This window comes from Tenebrio molitor, chromosome X (genome assembly GCF_963966145.1).
Source record: "Tenebrio molitor chromosome X, icTenMoli1.1, whole genome shotgun sequence".
Lineage (NCBI taxonomy): Eukaryota > Metazoa > Arthropoda > Insecta > Coleoptera > Tenebrionidae > Tenebrio > Tenebrio molitor.
The window spans coordinates 3,295,422-3,314,996 of record NC_091055.1 but is presented as its reverse complement, the minus strand read 5'-3'; the positions used below and the strand labels follow the sequence as shown (position 1 = coordinate 3,314,996).

At 34.7% G+C, this 19,575-nt stretch overlaps 1 protein-coding gene across 2 annotated transcripts in view; it reads right to left on the bottom strand.

Moving 5' to 3' along the window:
* The window catches only part of FoxP (forkhead box P), an 89,804-nt gene that overhangs the window by 68,275 nt on the left and 1,954 nt on the right, over positions 1 to 19,575 (bottom strand). The window contains exon 1 of one of the 2 annotated variants that reach the window (XM_069060016.1): positions 4,504 to 4,527. The exons of the other annotated variant lie outside the window; for it this stretch is intronic. The gene's annotated coding sequence lies outside the window, so the exon portion shown is untranslated. Of the gene's footprint in view, positions 1 to 4,503; positions 4,528 to 19,575 lie in introns of those variants that run through there. 2 annotated transcript variants of the gene reach the window in all.

Below are 19,575 nucleotides of genomic sequence, written 5' to 3'. Positions count from 1 at the left end.
ATATTTTATCAAAATTCTAATTTCAACATAAATGTCGTGTTTCCAGCGGGTGTCCTCCTATTTATATATTTCCCCGATATATTACGACATTTATTCTGTTCTATTCTATTCACTTTTTCGTCTATAACGATTATGGCCGTTTATATGGCTTCGGTTTTCTTTATGTGTTTTTTAAACGATCTTACCCCTGTTTTTTTTCTTCGGACGAGAGAAAATAAAAGCGATTAGCGCTGTTATTACGACTTTTTAAAGAACGGTTAGTTCTTTATTTACAAAAGCATGACAACGTAAACCGAGGCGTATATTTAGAAACTAGTTTGTAAATATCCCACGTGTTTATTCGATCCATCCTGCATAAAATAGCGTATATTAAAGCTGACTTACACAGGGAAAACGCGTTAGCACAACAATAACACATATTTCATTATAACCCCTAATTCTCTCAAGTTCTACCGAGTCGGGTTAGCTGTCAAATAAATAACTCTGCTCTATATTTGGCCCTAAAAACTCTCATCGACTGTTTCGTGTCAAATCTGCTTCCTCTTCTGCTTAAAAAATGGAATCTTGGCATACTTTCGGTTACAACTACAATACGTTTTTCACATTTAACTAATTATTTAGCCACTTCGAGGAACACTAACATTTTTCAAAATTAACTCACGGTATTCACCAAATGTTTCAGTTTTTTCTGATCGCTTAATTATGTCATTCAAAAAAATCAATTTTTGTCAATTTACTTAATATTAACTAGTGCTAACAGATACATATTTTTGTCCATTTTTTCCATATTCGTTGTACTTACCTATTGTTGTTTTTAAAGCAATTATCAGAACGTTTGCAATATTTTCCAACAACGTTGCTTGACAATTTAGTGACTACTAATTTCATTTTACATTTAATAATTTTTAATTAAATATTGTTGAGACAGGCTTTCAAAATATTATAAACCTCCGTTCTATTTTAACTTAATATTGTAAATATTGTCATTCGTTTGTGAAAAGAATTATGAGAGCTAAAATACCCTGAAGGAATCCAGTCCTTGTTCGTAAACCAAAAACTAAATCTCAAAATTATTTTCTCTAAATTAATTTCAGAGAAGTGGGAAAATTCTCAAGTCTAAAAAAATTAAAACAAGGCTTACGTATATTAATAATTTTTTTAAGGATTAAAGTTGATTTTAATGAGGCACCTCTAAAAAATAATAAAACGTAATTTTGTAACTTGATTAATCTAGTGTTTGAGCAATTAAATTTTTGCTTGAAATTTACAGTGTTTAAATTAATCTTAATATTTTCTTGCTTTACACTAATTTCAAACAAGTGTTTTTTTACATTGTCACGTCTGAGTGGATTGAAAATCAAAACGAATCTTATATACAGAATGTCCAAAGATTTAGTGTTTCCAAAATGAAAAAAATTTTGATATACCTAAAAGTTGTGGACCTTTCTCAGTTCTGTTGATTGGAAAACCCTGTATATTATAACACAACTTCAATAATTTTCTATTAGGCTATTTTCAACTGTTTCAAAAAGGGAGAAAAACATGCGTTTAAGAAAATCACTTTATATTTGAAATTAATAGTAGATAAATGAATATGTACTATGAACACCATTTGACAAAAAAAAAAAACATTTAAGTTTTTTGATGGTCGCATCAAATTTTAAATGACAGAAAAATCTCTATTGTATTAATTACATACAATATAGGAGACAGAAAGATCTTGTGAATCTCTTTTTAAAAATATAATGTTTAATAAGTATTAGATCAATAAATGAATAGTTATTTACAGTACGAGTGAGGAAGGCAAAGCTTTCGTTCACGCGAATTGCGTGTTCGTCGACGAAGCCCAACTAAGTGAACGAAAGCGACCTTACTCTCGAGTTATGCATTTGGTTTTGTTCGATACCACCTTTGAAAGTGAGTCTGTGCCTTTCTATTCAAAATTTTAAGTAAAATTAAAATAAATTAAATAAATAAATCACATGTTCGGAGGGATCTGTTGCTATGGCAAAAAAAATACAAAATAAACAAAGTTCTGTAACGTCAATAAAGTGGTTGTAGAAATGGACAATGCAAAATTATATGTTCCTGATGACGTCCTGGAAGGTATCAAAAAATATTGCCTACAAAATCAAAATTACAATACCAGAAATAATTGGAAAAATTTACAAAATGGCAGACCGAGAAACGGATCAAAGGAATAGACGAAAATGTTATGATGGCATATTTTAAAAATATAGGAGCAGCATCAGCGTGGTCACGGTATTCAATGTTGAAAAGCACACTGTTTGTATTTCAAAACGTTGACATCTTCAGCTAAGAGGTTTTTTAATAAGCTTATTACCTAGTTGTATAATAAATGGTACTGGTTCAGCAGTCTTACCTCCTTTTCGAAAATAAAATGTAAAAACTGTCTGCCGAAAAAAGCCGCAACTTTTTCAAGAAACGATGTTTGCAAGTTTTTACTGGTACTGGAAGCAGCGGACCAAGAATGGATCCTTCAGAAAGTTGTACTTATGATGTGTGATGAATTAATTATGTAAAATGATGAATTGTTGTAGTTATTATTTTCAATATACAAATTCTTTTCATAAAGTCGAATTTCAGTTATGCGTGAATGAAAACCAGTGAGCGAAAGACAGTGAGCGAAAAGCGATGAGCGAAAGTGAAGTGAACGAAAGAGGAACCTTCACCCACTGGTAACTATGGATGCAGACTCACTTTCTAGGGAGGTATCGAACAAAAGTTGTTTCATATAGAAAATTTAAACATTTTTATAAAAATCAAATAGGTGAATTTTTTAAACATTTAAAAAGGAAGAGCACATTAATACGATTCATGTTTCTTAAACAATTTTTAAAACAAATAAATAACAGTATATACCAATGTGTAGATGTATTACCAGTTTTTGTCCAAAAAAAAACTGCATATATAAAAGTCAAGCCCTCAACGTCACATTTTCTAAATTGATTTAAAAAATGTTTTCGTGCGCTGAGTGTATCAAAAATTAAAACGAGGTTTATATCAGAAACATTTTAGCTCAAAATTTAAATACATATGTTGAAATAATTTTTGTTTTTTCCTCGCGAATTTCTCCCAAATCGTCTAAGATGTGTGATTTAAGAACATTCGCGATACTTCGGAACAATTCTAATTGTAAAATGCGTGACTGGTGGCACTTTTATTCCTTCATCATAAAAGTGTATCAGTACGAGTACATGTCAGGTGCATTTCAACTTTCGGTAATGTCTCGTTGAGGTAATTGAACGTGTGATTGAAACCAATAAATCAACTTACCCTGAAATTTCAATTGGGGGAATTGTCGGTCAGACAGTTCAAACTTACGTAATGCAGCGCACAGTTTCTTGTAGTCCTCGTTTGCCAACATCGTCTAATTAGCAATTACATGTCATCTACGAAATTTGCATTGAGTGCCAATAAAACGCCCATTGCTTATTATTTCAAAAAATATTTGTCTGCGATCGAATCGCGAACGAAATGGACGGGAGCGCGCGGGGCGAATTTATCAATCCTTAATTCTATTTTGAATAATGTTAAAGGCTTTTCTAAAACTAAAACTATAAATTTTCACTGGAACGGGTGCTTAATGCTATAGATTCAGTCAAGACTAAAGCGGGACAAAAACTCTATAATACAAACCATTTAAAAGTTTTCAGAACATTTCGGTGGAAACGCGAAACGCCCCTCAAAGTAAAAAATCGTTTAGCTAAAGTTTTCTCACATAAACCGTCATCATAGTTATTTCCTCGGTGCTTACATCTATTAATTCCTCACACGCACGCCTCGGTGGAGACACAGCAGCTAACACAGGGTTGATGCGTACCAAAGCGTATTGACGCTCCCTCAAACACCGACATTATTCGCATCCCCCAGTGTGACGCCTTTTTCAGGCCAGTTTAAATTTTTCATAAGGTCCTCCTCGCCCACGCCAATTAATCCAGAGGTGCGAGTCCCACTTGCGTACAATTCCTATTTTTCCAAATTGCTCATTAGAATTACGCATCTTTCCACACTCGAGTCTTCCGGATCCCACTCGAATAATTAACACACACGTCTTTGTGTGTCTTTGGTGCCAGTTGCGTACAAAGTCAGCGATCACCCTCGGTTTTGACAGATGCGAGCCTGTGGCGTGTGAAGACGGGGAACGTAGGAATCTGTATTGGCTGGTGTAATTATTGTGTAATATTATATTAACGACTTGGAGGGGTTGAGGGTCTCGCCATCGGAATGCAAGGCGTTCCTCTTTTTCGAGCTTTCGCACGTGCCAAGTTGCTCTGCTCACGTAGCGCCAGATTATCGCTGCTGATACTAACAATATAATATATAATAAACGTTTGCCTTTAAATTCTCATTCAGACGTTGCCGTTTTCCAGGAGAACCGAGAAAGAAATTGTTGGCGAGATGTTAACAGACAAGGACGGAGTCGTCGTCCCTGCTACGAAATAAACCGTTTCGTTTATTATCTCGAGCAATTATACTTACCTACAATTACAGGCAAATTACAAACTACTGCAAAGATTCGTGCAACCGCGTGCTCGTTTTCCTGACTTCGCTTCCCCATTACTGCATACTAGGGCCCTATGATACAATACGTTAACACTATTGCTTTTTCTACCCTCCAGTCTAGACTAGTCTTACCTTTCCGACCATATTCCACTAACTTCCAAAATGATTTACGAATCAATTCCACCTTTATTATTACGACATCTGACAAATTCGCCCCATATGGTTCACATGTACCTTACTTCAGACTCATTGTACCCGTTTAACCACTCCCGATGGTCATTTGTTCAACTTGATTCAAATGAAATTGTTGCTACGGAAAAAACACATTTGTACCGTAAAAAAAGCAAGAAATTGAAAAATAAAAAACAAATAACAAAGGTCCTAAAAAAGTGCCCTGAGGAATCCCTACTGTATTATTTTTACAAGATTGTATCTATTATTTCAAGACTATGTAGACAAAGAACAGATTTCAAGCTATTCACGCAGATTAAGAATAAATATTGCTGTAAAAAATTATGACAGCATCATGTATCGAGTAACCCAAAATATTTTCTTGAGAAAATCCTGATGTTTAAAACCACCATGGTAAAAATTCTAGATTAGTTCTATTCATTTATTTCGAGGATTCCGTCCTGTCTCTTAATTTTACTAATTCTGGTGCATTCTTTAAACTACCGATCGACTGCAGAAGGTCAAGACAGCATCTTGATTGGATCTAGATTTAAATTTCTATTATATATGGTCGAAAAAATTTATATTTTTGTCTGAAATGCAATCTACATTGTTGAATATTTTCAGAAATAATGAAATACACACTATTTTTTGTAATACTGCTAGCAACACATTTTTAAGAAAAACTCTTCAAAATATTCATTATTACAAAAAAATCTTGAACAATTCTATTGTTTTTTGTTTTTCCTATACGCTATTTTTTTAACATTTGTATTTTGAAACTTTTGCTTAATGTTTTAGTCAAATTAAAATAATCTGGTCCATGATTTTCTCCCTATCTCTGTCTAACTCTTAATGATCATTGATCACATACTTAGCTCTGGACTATGTTAAGGCTCTATATTAAAATTTCAGCAAATCTTTTGTGTCAAATGCTTCAAAATAATCTGAAATGGAATTTTATCATGTGATTCGGTTTATTGACGCCATAAAAATTAAATTCTTCTGAGAACAACTGCTTCTGAATGTTTCGTGGTCATTTAATATCGGGTGTTCATTTAAATTTCTTCTCAAAGTTGGAGTTGAAGAGTCGATTGTGAACGCACCACTCGTCAGTCTGCAGAGTAAAAATACAAATAACACAAAAAGTGAGATTAGATGTAAACAGCTGACTCGTGATCTGTAATCCGTGGTGTGTTCACAACCGACTTTTCAACGCCTACTTTGAGGATAAATTTAAATGAACACCCGATACATTATGTATTTTGATGATCTAATCAGAAAGAAGCTTCTATTTCTACATCGAAAGTTGTTTTTTTTTTCATTGAGCAATTTTTCTCCGGCAATTTATGAGAAAATAATTCACTTGGGTTTGACTATCATTAAAAAAAAAAAAAAACAAATTTCTCCAACTTTTCTTTTTTTTTTGTTATAAAAATTTTTTTTATTATTGATAAACTTCCAGATATAATTACAGAAGAAATGTCAGTTTCCAGTATTTTGAGTCTGTTAAATTGGAAAAGAAATATAGAAAGCAATATGTACTTTGACAGGAATGTCTTCATGTCCAAAATTGCGGAAATCTAAATTTAAAATAATACTTTTAGCTTAATCTTTACAATTGCTGTATAGAGAATTGAAATAGTTATTTATATTACATATGCGGTAGGCTACATTTTACAGCACCAGGTTTTTAGATTGAAACACTCCCGCGGCGCGGTCGTGTTTTAACAAAAACCGAGCGATGTAAAATGCTTACCGCATTAGTAATGTAATGTAATGACGACGAACCATTAAGTACTCGTTTTCCCAAATTTGAAATTTGTTGTAACCAATAATTTTGCAAAACCTGTCAAAGACTGACATTTAATTAATGAAATGGCAGAAAGTTATTTATTATACCGATAACTGACACGCTTACGATTTACACCACACGATAGCGCCATCTGACTTTAAAAGAAAATATGTAATTAATTTCTGTTCATTTTTGAAAACCGTGCGGATTAATGGTAGCGGTATCTTGCCTGTATAAATGGATTTTACTTGTGATACGCTAAACATTTTTTTGGAGGTTCCAGAAAGCTTAAAATTTTCTTGTTATTTTACACACTCCGTGCGGTAAAATGACAGACAGTTTGATTAGTGTGTAAAAATCAAGATACCCTGGCTGTTCAAAATGTGTAAACATGTCATTTAGAATTAATTGAGGAGGCCAAAAAGGATTTGTTCGTCGATTTAGGATTAGGTATTTAAAATTGAAAATTCAAATAATTTATTGTTGAGATGTTACTAATGATGAATATTTATTGTATTAGTTAAAAATAAATATGAGGTAAGAGAATTTTCCTCGTGGAGCCCGTAGTTCAAGAACTTGAACTATTGCATGAGAAAATTGCTTGGAAATATTTTTCCAACTTTCCCGCGGCTCATTATTCGCGGTGTCGCTTTTGAAAAGACGAAAAAAAGCAGTGACTCGATTTGAAATAATTTCGCGGGTGAAAAACCGAGAGGAATCGATGTGAGATTTAGCCGAACAATTTGATCGAGGGGGGGGGGGGCAAAGAAGTACGAATAGAATTATAAACAGAAAACAAGGATGTAAATATATATAGTGAGTCATGTTAGGGTGCGATAATCTGAAAAGGGTTGATATAGTGCGTGTCGCTGCAAAGGCGCGCTACGGCGTGGAGCTTTCGACGAAAAAGCTCAGTAAGAATATGTAACGTGTTCGAGCGAGGCGAAAATGTCGCCCACGGGCATTTCGGCTGGCGGCCCTCTCTGTGTACTCGGTCTATTGATCGGAACCATGTAAATAAGTACTGCGAAAAGTGATACGTTCGGCATACAATTCGGAGATCTCGATTCAGGATGCGTCATCGGAGTCCTGGAAAGGACATCGCCAAATCAATTTCCTCCACCGCATGTTTCCCACGTATTAGAAAGTGACGATTAGCGCCAACCTTTAGGTGGGGGCGGCCGCTACGCCGGCTTTAGGACATTGTCCCGTCTTTTTGTAAGCGAGAAAAACTTTTAATTATTAGGGTCGTTTATTTATGACGAAGATAAAACCCGGTGAGTTATGGCCGCAAAAATATTCTTTTAGTGAATATCGGATTTTTTAATTATAACACCCCGACAATTTATTGAAATTCATAACTTCTGACCCATCTTGGGAACTCCTTCAAACTCCCAGGATTCGCACGTGTTGTTCGCTGAGATTACAGAGGTCTTAATTTCAGCGTGGCCAACATGAAGCTGTATTGTTTGTTTGTCCACAAGATAAGTCGGTGTGGTCAGCCGCTATCGCTTCACACTCCATTTAGCCAGCTACAATGATTCGCCGCCAATGGAACAATACAAATACGATGCACGCAAGTGACCATCGGAATTGACCGACGGTCGGTCGCCTTATCTGCCAAGAAGTCATTATTCCTATGACAAAAGCCACAACACCATTTCTCACCGCACCATTGACAAGACGCGGACATATATCTTCGTTAATTCAGGACCGGAACTCAAATCACTTTATTGCTGAAGTGATTGTTTTTGATAAACTGTCTTTGTTAGAATGCCCCCAGATCGATCACCGAACCACATCTCACCTATTCCCTTCTTCTTTTTCTTCTTCACCCTGTCCCCTCAACGTTTTGGACTTTTAGCTTGGGTAATTTCTGCTTCCACTAACCAGTACTTCACGTGAACCTCTCCGGTAACAATTTTTTTTCCATAATCCTAACAAATACCACTTTTACAAGAGACTACTTGAATTATTTACCACAAAATAGAAACGCACCATGAGTTGTTCAAAGAGACATTTTTTTTACAATTACACATAGTGAAATTTGGGTCAAAAAGTGTCATCTCTGTAGTGAAGCTAAGAAATTATTGGCATTATTCAAAAATTATGTTTATTGGTGCAACTTACTACGAGATTACGGCAATTTGAAAAAAAATTTTGGCTAATAGTAGTACATAAGAGTAGAAGTGAGTCTTTTTGTGCTAAGTCTGGAGATTGAAAACCGAGACGAAGTTGAGGTCGGCAACTGGGCGAAGCACAAAAAGACTTTCTACTCTAAATGATATATATCTACTACATATTTTATCTTCAAGTAGATCACAAAAAAAAATCTGACATGAACTCATTTATTTTCTTTTGCTGCAGTTACAGTAAAGTGACAATTTTCGAACTTGTAATTTTCAAATTTTAAAGCACCAGTAATTTCTAGTTCCCTTTTTGCAATATTATTAGTACTTGAAGGTTCAATAATATTAGGACGGTCTACTAAAGTCTAAAGTTTACTTTTTAACGTTGAACGGCCATTTTGCTATTTTTGATTTTGACATCTGTCATCCATGCAGACGGGTGAATTGTGTTACACCACAGTGTCACCGGTTAAATATTGGGTAATAATTTCGTTACTTCGCTTTTTTTTAAATCTTTTTTTAATGGAAATAATTTAATTATTAAATATTTCGTGTAAATATTGATAAATAAATCATAAGAAATGCTCCAAAAGAGCCGCCTGTGGACATTTCAACTTCTAGGATTTGAAGTGTTTCAAGTCCGGTTAAAAAAAAAGTCACTTCAACCGTTTCTCAAAGGCGTGATTTTCGACTGATTGAAGATAAACGTATTTTTCCAGACCTTAGTTGAGAAGCGTGATTCACAGTATGATGATGATGATAAAGTGATGCCAATTGTCCTAAGCTTAAAAATTAAGCTCAGTAGGATGGCTTAACAGTGAGACCATGTTCAGAAAATATCGATTCTAATCGTAAAGTTCTGGATAAAAGACTGGCAATAATGAAGCTACTACGTCGAAGTCAGAATAAATCAGTTTAGTCAAGTTGGAATATATTTGGTGGTAGGATGATAGAATTTTCATAATAAAATGAAAAATGACCCCGCGATGGGGCAAAATATAGTTGTCTGAACATCCCAGATAAGCGAAAGTAGTAATTCTGGAAATCGAAAGTGATAATGGTTGGGTTAAAGAATAACCTTTCCTTGTCAGCAAAAATTATTAAGAGCTGTGCAGAAGGTTACATCAAGATGAAATTGAAAAATGTTTAAGTATTGTACTACCAATAAATGGGTGATGCAAACATATAGTCGATTAAGTTGCAAAATAATATAGAAATGATGATTGTAGACTTTCGCGATATTATTATATGTATTTTAAACTTGGTGGAGCTAATTTTCCGATAAAAAACAAAGAAAGAACCAACAGACATCAAAATGTAGTGACCGTTCGATGTGGAAACATTGTATCAGTTGTGGAATTCAAATAGTAAATTTTGTCTTTTTCCAGAAAATGACAGATTTCTTTTCTCTGTCAAAACAGATGTTGAATGATTTTTTACGTAGTGTGAAAAATATTTTTGGTTCTAAATCTACAACCACCGCAATTCCACGGTTTGGGTACAGGTTACGGTGCCTGGGTCAGTTCTGACCCGTTAAAGTTTAATAATTGAGATGATTCATCTACTTTTATCATCGGCATAACTGCATTACCAAAAACCATCGAAACAAGTATTCCATACTTATCATCAATACTGACACAAACATTTTCTCAGGTTGCTCTAAATGTTCACATATTTATTTCGCGTTTGTAGCGTTTGTAATTTATTTGTAGAAAAAAATATCTCATATTTTCTGGTTGCCATGTTGCAAACGAGCTGTGCTGAATGATCAGTTAGTTTTCTACATCTGGGTCCTAACAGACCCGGGCAGCGTTCGCGGAATCGAATGTTATTTATATTAGAATCAGAAATTTTCATCCTTCGAGTTTGTCTCTTTTTGCTTTTAATCTCTGTTGTGGGTATTGTAGCATTTGTGTCATGTTTATAAAATTTTCTTTCCCGGAATTATAATTATAATTTTATAAGCCTCTGAGCTATTAAAATTCGCCGCCCTTCAGAATTTGCCTAATCGCGCTGCAGTTATCGGTCATAACTTTGCTCGGCGTTGTCTTTCCTCTTTCTTCTCTGGTCACCTCTTGGAGTGTCGGTGAATCTGTTGTTGATCGCAATTCTAGCGTGGCCATTAGGATAAGTTAGGGATTAAATCATTTCCGAGATAAGTTGAGTGTACGGGGCCCAGGTTGTTTCTAATTCCCTTGGTGGGAGTATAAGTTTTGGAAGTAGCACCGCACCTCGTGCTCCTGTCCAATTGAAATTAATCCGGAATCTTCCAGTATTAATGGAGAATATACGTAGCTTTGGAAAGACCATTATCCCTATGTTAAAAGACATAAAGTATCCAAGACGATATCGCTCACGTCTCCACACTTCTTATGTGTGGGAGACAAGGATGGTAAATTAAAGACCGTGCCACTTGCAAAATATAGCTTGTTTCACCCCATTCGGCCGGCCCGAGAACAAGACGGACCGTGCATAGAAATTAGCGGCAATGTTCATAGACGCCCTTAGGGCCGATTCTACATCCACCAGTCTTCGATGTAAATTTGCAAGATACCTATTTATAAAATAATAATGACCTTTTTAGCAGCTAAATTTGTATCGGGTTTCGCCATTCCCTGCTCCCTCCGAACGGCCGGATATGTTTGCAAATTACGTTGATTTGTTTAAGTTTTATCAGCTTTATTACAGTGTTGCACACCCGAGATGAATTTTTATGCCAAATTAAGATTTCCTCTCCGTTCAGGCATTATTTATCGCAACAGATTCGTCACAATTGAACGAAAAATCATCCGGGAGAGGACATCGCGAGTCTGAGGCTAACGAGATTATCCTTGCAGGAGATGCAAATTGAAAACAGAATCCTTTATTTGACAAATTTAGTTGTTGCAGTTGGGAGGCTAGCAAATCATAACCGGGGAGAAGAGAGAGCGCGGTAAATTTGCGCAATGTAAATAAATTAAAGGAAATTTTACGATGCCAATTCCTGTGCAAGTATAAGACTGTGAATTATAATTTCGTTACATTTCCCCTCGAGACCCTCATTCCAATGCATTTCCTCATCTCATTACTCGTGCAGTTCATCACGACGACAGCTTACCTGTACTTCATTACGTCAAATGACTACTCGTAGCTCCTCGCCAAGAATTATTGTCGTATTTGTACGTGCGACTAACGGCGCTGTCCACGACCCTCACCCCCTGACACACGCAGATCAACATAAATTCCACAATCTTAAAATTCTATTAGCAATTTTTCAAACCGATGTCATTTATACTCACCTCTCTGCCATCTGATACCGAGAGAGACAAGCGCTTATCACCAACGATCAAAACTCGAACCTGATTTCGAAGATCTTCCGACTCGTCGAATGATGAATTGTTGCAAATTATTGTTTGTTGATGATTAGAAGTGCGCATACGAAGGTGGGGAATGATTTGTTCTGCCTAGGGTTGAAGGTGTTGACAGGCAAATCAAAAAACTTGCTACTCAGTAAAATATTTTTTTAAAGAAATTTTAGAGCTGAACAGTGATAAATCGTCATTGTAAAAATACTTGGCACGGCAAGAAGTCCCCGAAGATATTGGTGCACCTTCATGTCATGGCAAATCCAGAGACTTTAAATTTGGCAGAGACTGTTGTGAAAACACGCCAGCCGACGGATACTCTAAAACTGTTATGACATCAGGAAACACTGACCTGGTCACAGACAGATAGATAGAGATTCATCGTGAAGTTTACAGTAAAATTGTAGCTTTGCTGTAATTACTGTAGGAACAATTTTGCTCTATAAGTTAGGCTTAAAAACTGTGTTTGTGCGATCCGTACGGAAATGTTAACGTCAAATTGGAAGCACACTCGAAAACTGATCTCCAAGACAAGTTCAGTCTTCGTTTTAACCATGAATCATGATCTGGATAGACTTCTGGAAAGATTTGTTACGATGGTTGAAAGTTGGTTTCGTTACCTTGGTCTAAAGTTGAAATCCAAGGTATAAAGTGAAAATACAATATTTATCCAGATCTTTGAAAGTCTTTGTAACCTAACCTGCAAGGAAAAAATGGAGATATATTGTGTGTTGCTCCAAGACAACGTTCTAGTTCACAAGAACTGCACCTAATACGTATTTCAAGATATTGGAGCAACTTCCACGATCTGTAGGTTTAGCAGTTGGTTCTGAAATATGCTGGATCCACAAATATTTTTTTCTGATGAAGCACTTCAACTTCGTCACATCAAATTTAGCGTCTTAGGTAACTAAATATCAGGGAGAATAAACGAACTTCGTATCGAAAGTGTAAATAACTTAGTGGTGACTGAGCAAACAGATCAAGTCTTTCTAGATTCCAGATCAGAAGTTACCAATCTATGACGTTAACGTTCAAATGTATATTTAAAAAAAAGATATTCTGTGAGTATGTTTTGGTAAAACTGTTAAATATACAGTATACATAAACACTAAAGATAGGAATAATTAAAAAATATAAAAGAAAAAATAATAAAGATACCGTGAATTAAAGGTAAACCTTTGATTTGGGACGTTACTGTTCTAGATACACTTGCAGACAGTTAGGTACATATTGGAAACATCTGAAGTCTCAGGTTTTGCCGCTGAAATGGCTTGCAAACGCAAACATAGCAAATATAGTTCAATTATTTCGTCAAACTACATATTTATAGGTTTAGCCTTTGAAACCTTAGGCCCTTGGTGCAAAGAAACCATCGATTTCATTAATGTCATCGGAAACCGACTTATCGCGGAATCAGGCGATTCAAAATCAAAGAAATTCCTTTTTGAGAGGATTTCCCTTGCCATTCAACGTGGAAACGCTGCAAGCATTCGGGGCACTTTTCAAGATTCCGCATTATTATCGGAAAGTTTTGCATTGTAAATCAAAAATGTTATGTAATTATGTTATTTAATAATAATTTTTTTTTATAAAGATACCTACATAAATAATGTCACTAATTATTGGTTTAATGAACGAATGAATGAGTGTTCAGTGTATACAAGATCCACACTTTTCTTAATATTTTAATTAATAATTAATTGACCTTTCCAATAAAAATATTTATTATTTGTATAACTTTAGTAAGAAAAAGGAAATAAAAGTATGTCTGCTGCACATAAATGGTTCTTTTAGGCACCCTTAATAAAAACGATAATTTTACGTATGTACTCACAAGCGGACGAAAAGTAATTCTTTTTCGGACGCTGACCCTGACAAAACCGATAATTGTCCTGTCACCATAAATTATGTAAATAAGTAAATGTTTTGCAAATAGTAAATTTCTAGTTTTGTTAACAAGCCGATAACAAATATCTACTATTAAAAAAAATGTTAATACATATGTATATTATAATTCAGAATAAGTGGCATCTCGGTAGGCGTTGGAAATTCAAATTTACGTTGGCAGCAAGACCCTTGCTAATAACACCCTAGTTTCGATGCTGTTGGTAACCTTCGCTTTTAATTTGGCCTTGATATTATCATTGGAATCGTTTTGTGTTTATTTTCTTGTTATAAGTATTGGAATTTCCTTGTTTCATTTATGAAAAGTGTATTATTTGTCTGGGGGTTATCTCTGCTGTGGGTGAAAACCATGTCAAAATTATGTAACGCATAACCTCAGAATAAAGTATGTAATGACAGTTTCACATGTTTACTAAATTTTTTGACATAACATAAAGCTCACTTTAGAGAATCAACGCCTACCGCGATGTCACTTATTCTGAATTATACAGTATGTATTAATAAATTTGTCTATTTGAAAAAGGTGGATACAAAATAAATTTGTAATTTTTCGAATGATGTCTTTTGCTTCGTGGTTCGTGCGGTCGCCTAAAAAATTTAATGTGCACCTCTCCCAAAAAGTGCCTTTTGTCCTCGCCTGTTTCAAGCCTCGGCTCGGTTTTGATACACAAATAACTATTATGAGTGTTTATTTTATAATTATTAAGCTAGTATTTTAAATATTAAAATTAAGAACACTTAAAAATAATAATAATATATTTATGTACAGGGTGATTCTCAAATAAGTTTGGAAAAAAATGTGGAGTATCCTTGACACTAAATAATTCTGCGTAAATGACTTTTGAAGGTGAAATTAAAAGGATGGAAATTACCCCATATCCTTGTATGTACTTATAAGATAATTCTTTTGTTTATGACTACTTCTCATCACCAATTACCAATATTTTATACAATATTTTTTCCAAACTTATTTCAGAATCACCCTGTATGTATTATTATAGTGTGGGGAGACCGCGCTATCATGATTCGATCAGTAAAGTTAAGCAATGTCGAGAGTGGTCAGTGTTTTGATGGGTGCCCGTCGGGAAAAAATTAATAATAAAATAAATAATTCCTAATAATAATAATTCGTAATGTTGCATGAACAGACTCTGACGTGAATGTTTTCAAAGAAGGGGGTTATATCAAAATAAATTATAATTTTAAAAAAAGGGCATTCAAAGGAATTACCTATATGTACTTACTTGATAGAAATATCCATAATGACAAATAAATCCAGCCTCGATACTGTAGGTACTACATTTTTAATTTTTATAATATTGTTATGAAATTACCTAATTTGTTAATGATTAGCTGCAAGTAAAAAACCTTCATAACAAGGCTGTCCGGAAACTTGGTAATGACGCCAAATATTTGTGTTATGTATTATGGAGAGAATATTTAAAATACATGATTTTTCTAAATAAAGAATTTTCTGTATGAATCATGTTTTTTTGTAGAATCGTCGAAGAGATTAAAGTCTCGTAAAAAGGGTTTTATTTCTTTTTAAAGAAAAGAAAAACGTTTTTCCAATTTCAAAATACATACATATCTAAATTTAGAAAAAATATATCATCTAGAACACACCTTTTACATTTAGAATCAATTAAGTGGTTAAGAATGTTCGGCACATAATGGAAGTCCTCGCTACATAAAAGTGAAAATGATTTTTATGCCCTATGGTATAATAAATTCTTCTACATCTTTTGGTACAAAAATCCATTCAAAATAACCAGATTTAGAGAATTTTTGTTCTTATATTCCAGTACTTTTTGGCACAAAAAAGAGACAACTTCGGATTTTGGTAATAATCAATACCACCCTATATATTTTCTATTTATCTTATATTTGAAATCATCTACAAATTAATCCTTGCTGCAAAAAAGTGATAACTCTGCTACGAAAATATTTTTTTGAAAAAAAAAACAATGATAATTTTTCTTCATTTCTACAGAGAATCGATTTAATTAACGCAACAACTCCACAAATTAAGAGAGAGCAATTAGTTCTCTCTATGAATTACTCAAAATCTAGTTTTATGGAGTTGTCCCCCTCTGCAGCGACGTCTTCAATTATGTTAGTTCAAGAAACTACGAGTTTCAAACCGATTATTGGATTTTTGGCAAATTACTACAATTTTAATGGCGCAGTCAATCATTGCGATTTTTTTACGTGACGTGTAAATTTTTTTGAACAAAAACGGACGGCATCAGTTTCTCAAAAGTGCGATTACTCCATCGGATTGATTTAATTGGAATCGTTGGTGCACGGATAGGTCAAATAGATTGACACGGTACACGACAACAGTTGGCGTTGTTTACTTTTTTAGCATATGGCAAATAACGGTGCTCTCTAAACACAAGGACGATGTTTTAAAATTAATATGCGATTCTGTAAAACCAATAGTGACCGTGATCGAGTGCATTTGTTAAATATTAACCGATTATTTGCCATATGTCGAATACGGGAGCGGCGTCTCGGTGGCATCACCGGGACATAACAACCCCAATACGTCTCTGTAATGTCATCACATTTGTATGGACTCGTAGTTGGATTGTTAGTGCAAAGTCAACATGGATTTACGTGTAAAGCACGTCTTTTTCCAATCGCACTGGTCTTCTAATATGTCCCTGGAGTATCTTCTCCACACACTCGAGACATTTTTGCCCTTTACTTTATTTCAGTTATCAAGTGTGGATCTACATGATATTGATATTCTATGTAAGGTGGCATTATTTTTCACTCGCAAAAAGGACGATTGTTTTTCTTATCTAACTGTTATTGTTAGGGTGAAATAATTCTACGGAGCAGAAAGGACATAAATAAAAGGGTATTGGCATAATGTTTTCAATATTGAGCAAACTATCTGGTCTAGGAAGGAAACAACAGTTCCTAATAAATAACTAATCCTCGTAACGGGGAATCGAACTCTTAACGACTATCGCTATTTCCTGCTATATCTAATAGCCTGGTCCGCTTCAGCCTCCAACAAAACAAACGCAATACCTTCTATGCCATTTGTACTTGGGCGACATTCGACGTTTGTAGGAATAGCATTTCTTAACACAAAAGTTTCGAACTTATATTGCCAAGGATAAAAACAAGATCCCTATAGATTTTATAAGCAGACACGGTTGCTTTACAGCACCGAGTTGATCGATTGAGACCAACAAAACAACTCTCTTTCCGTTCCCAACAAACACAATTGTACAACTTATTTCGACTCTAATGATCCGGCTCTCTTCAACTACCACTTAAAATTTGCTCCCGGTATGTCAAACTAATCCACTGTCTTGGAAATTTACAAGTTGCAGTTGTGACAGAACGCCAGGCATTAGCTCCGATAATTAAGGTGCGCTATTAAATATTCATCTACATCTGCGAACTTAACAAACTTGAAAATGCAAGACGTGGCTGCTAGAATTGGATATCTATATTCAGCGCCGCTGATTCCCTCTGTTCCGGTTTCGGCGTCTGCACGTTTTGCACTTCTAATTAATTAATTGACACTGGCAAAAAACCGGCCACTGTTGACGCCGCCCCGTACGTTAAGGGCGACAAAAACAACTATTTATTTCCGTCGCGATTCCAACCCCGTAAACACCTTTAACTCCGACGTCAATATAAAGAATAACGTCGAGATAAACTAGTCGTCGTCTCAAATGAAACGCCTGAATTAAATTAAAGTAACAAATCGCGAGGCAAGGGTTCCACGAGCATAAACATGTAACTCGAAATTAACGTGCTTGTTATATGTCTTCAGTCTCATCTCAAGCCAAACGAGCAAACAAGAACAAATGCAAATTAGCTGGGAGCATTCTGCGGTGATTAACCCGCGGTTTAGTTCGCTCGCATCTACTATTCTACACACTTCGATCTACCCCGACATTTTTTTTACACAGATCGACGTGCACGGCAACCAGATAAACACAGCGACGATACACGAAGCATAACTTTGCTATTTTTTACACAGATCGAGGCGACGGCAACCACACAAACACCTCAGTAGTGGAAAGCGACGATTCTATTTTTATCCCCCTTCAACTCGCAACGACTCAGTTATTATTTTCGGCAGGAGCGATACATAAAAGTCTAATTTTAATCCTACAGTTACCACACCTCGTCTCCAAACGCTTCACCTTCTGATACTTTTTTTCTAAATTTTTTGTCCAGATCAAAACCATCTGTCGCTAAAATTAACTCACAAACAATTAATTTACAACTTCAGAAGTGACCTGCACAAAACACTCTAGTTGCTATTCCTAGATCAGTAAGAACGAAAACGATTTGATCCCTGTTTATTTCTGTTCACAAAAATTACAACGCTGCTCCATTTCTGATTTACTGTTATTGTTACCTAATGGAGTGCCACTTAAAATTATTTCATTTAGAAAAGTGTCATATTTTTATTTTTTTAATTATTTATCTGTTGCTAATGTTTTAACTTATTGGATAAAAAATAGATTTTTAATGAAATATAAAATGTTATTTTATTAAAAAATACACAATTCAGTTACGCATTTGTAAATAAACGCTCAACAAATCAATTGGATTCGTGAATATAAAAATACAGAAAATCGTCAACGCAGATCAGTTTTAGGCAATCATTTTTTTGAAAATTAAGTCGAAATAAATCTGAGAAAAATTTAATCATGTGAAATATTGTTTTGTTTATTTTTTCAAATTGTGAAATAAAGTCACGTCAGTTGATTCCGTTTTTAGAAAGTAAATAGCGAAAAATATTGTATCAAATATTTACTGCGTGTTTCTGACGTCGATTAAATAAAACCGAAACGTGACTATTTTGTCAATGCTTCAAGAAATATAAAACTAAACCCAAATAAATATTTGTTACTTATAAATTTCTGTTTTACATTTTGCATCACAATTCATAAAATTTGATGGGTCATAAAAATTTGCAAATAGAGAATTTATTTCTTGAGTGTTTATTATGAATTTATGGGAACTGAAACTGTAAAATGTAGTTAAAAATGATTAGTTTATTGTAAACGTATGTCATTAAGTCGTGTAAAAAATGTGATATTAGATGTGTTAATTTTGAAGGAGTTGTTTTAGAGAAGTTACATTTGTAAGAGATTTTCAAAGTCCCGTCGGAAGTTCAAAATCGGAAGTTTGGATGCAAAGTGATTAAAAAATAAAATTGGGCAGTCGAGGAGTGAATTTGTATTTAAGGCTAATAACAATATCTCTTGTAAATACGTAAGTAACGTCTCACGATTTCCATAATCCGTTATCGTTTTAATACTTGTATTTGCAAGGGTAGTACGATTAGGCATTCCGAGGTTTGGTGTTGTTTACAGTCCACACCTAGACTATAAAATATAGATTAAGTGAGCTCGGTGTATTGGTAATCCCTGTGTGCAATTTCGCGGATTTCCCCCGACCGATCCTCCTCTCCTTCAAGATAAAAAACTTGTTGTTTCCGTAACAATATTTTCTGAATCGAATCGTTTAATTAGATCGTTGTTCAATAAGGCGAACATGGATTTAGGAATTCGCGTGCCAACCCAATCAGTCTGAACAATTTATACAGAGTTGTGTACAGCGTGGGGCAATAAGGGAACATTCAGAATTAATTAAAGTGGAGGGGATTTACAATAGTCTTAACACCTCAGCAATATATAGTCCTACCTATTCCCCA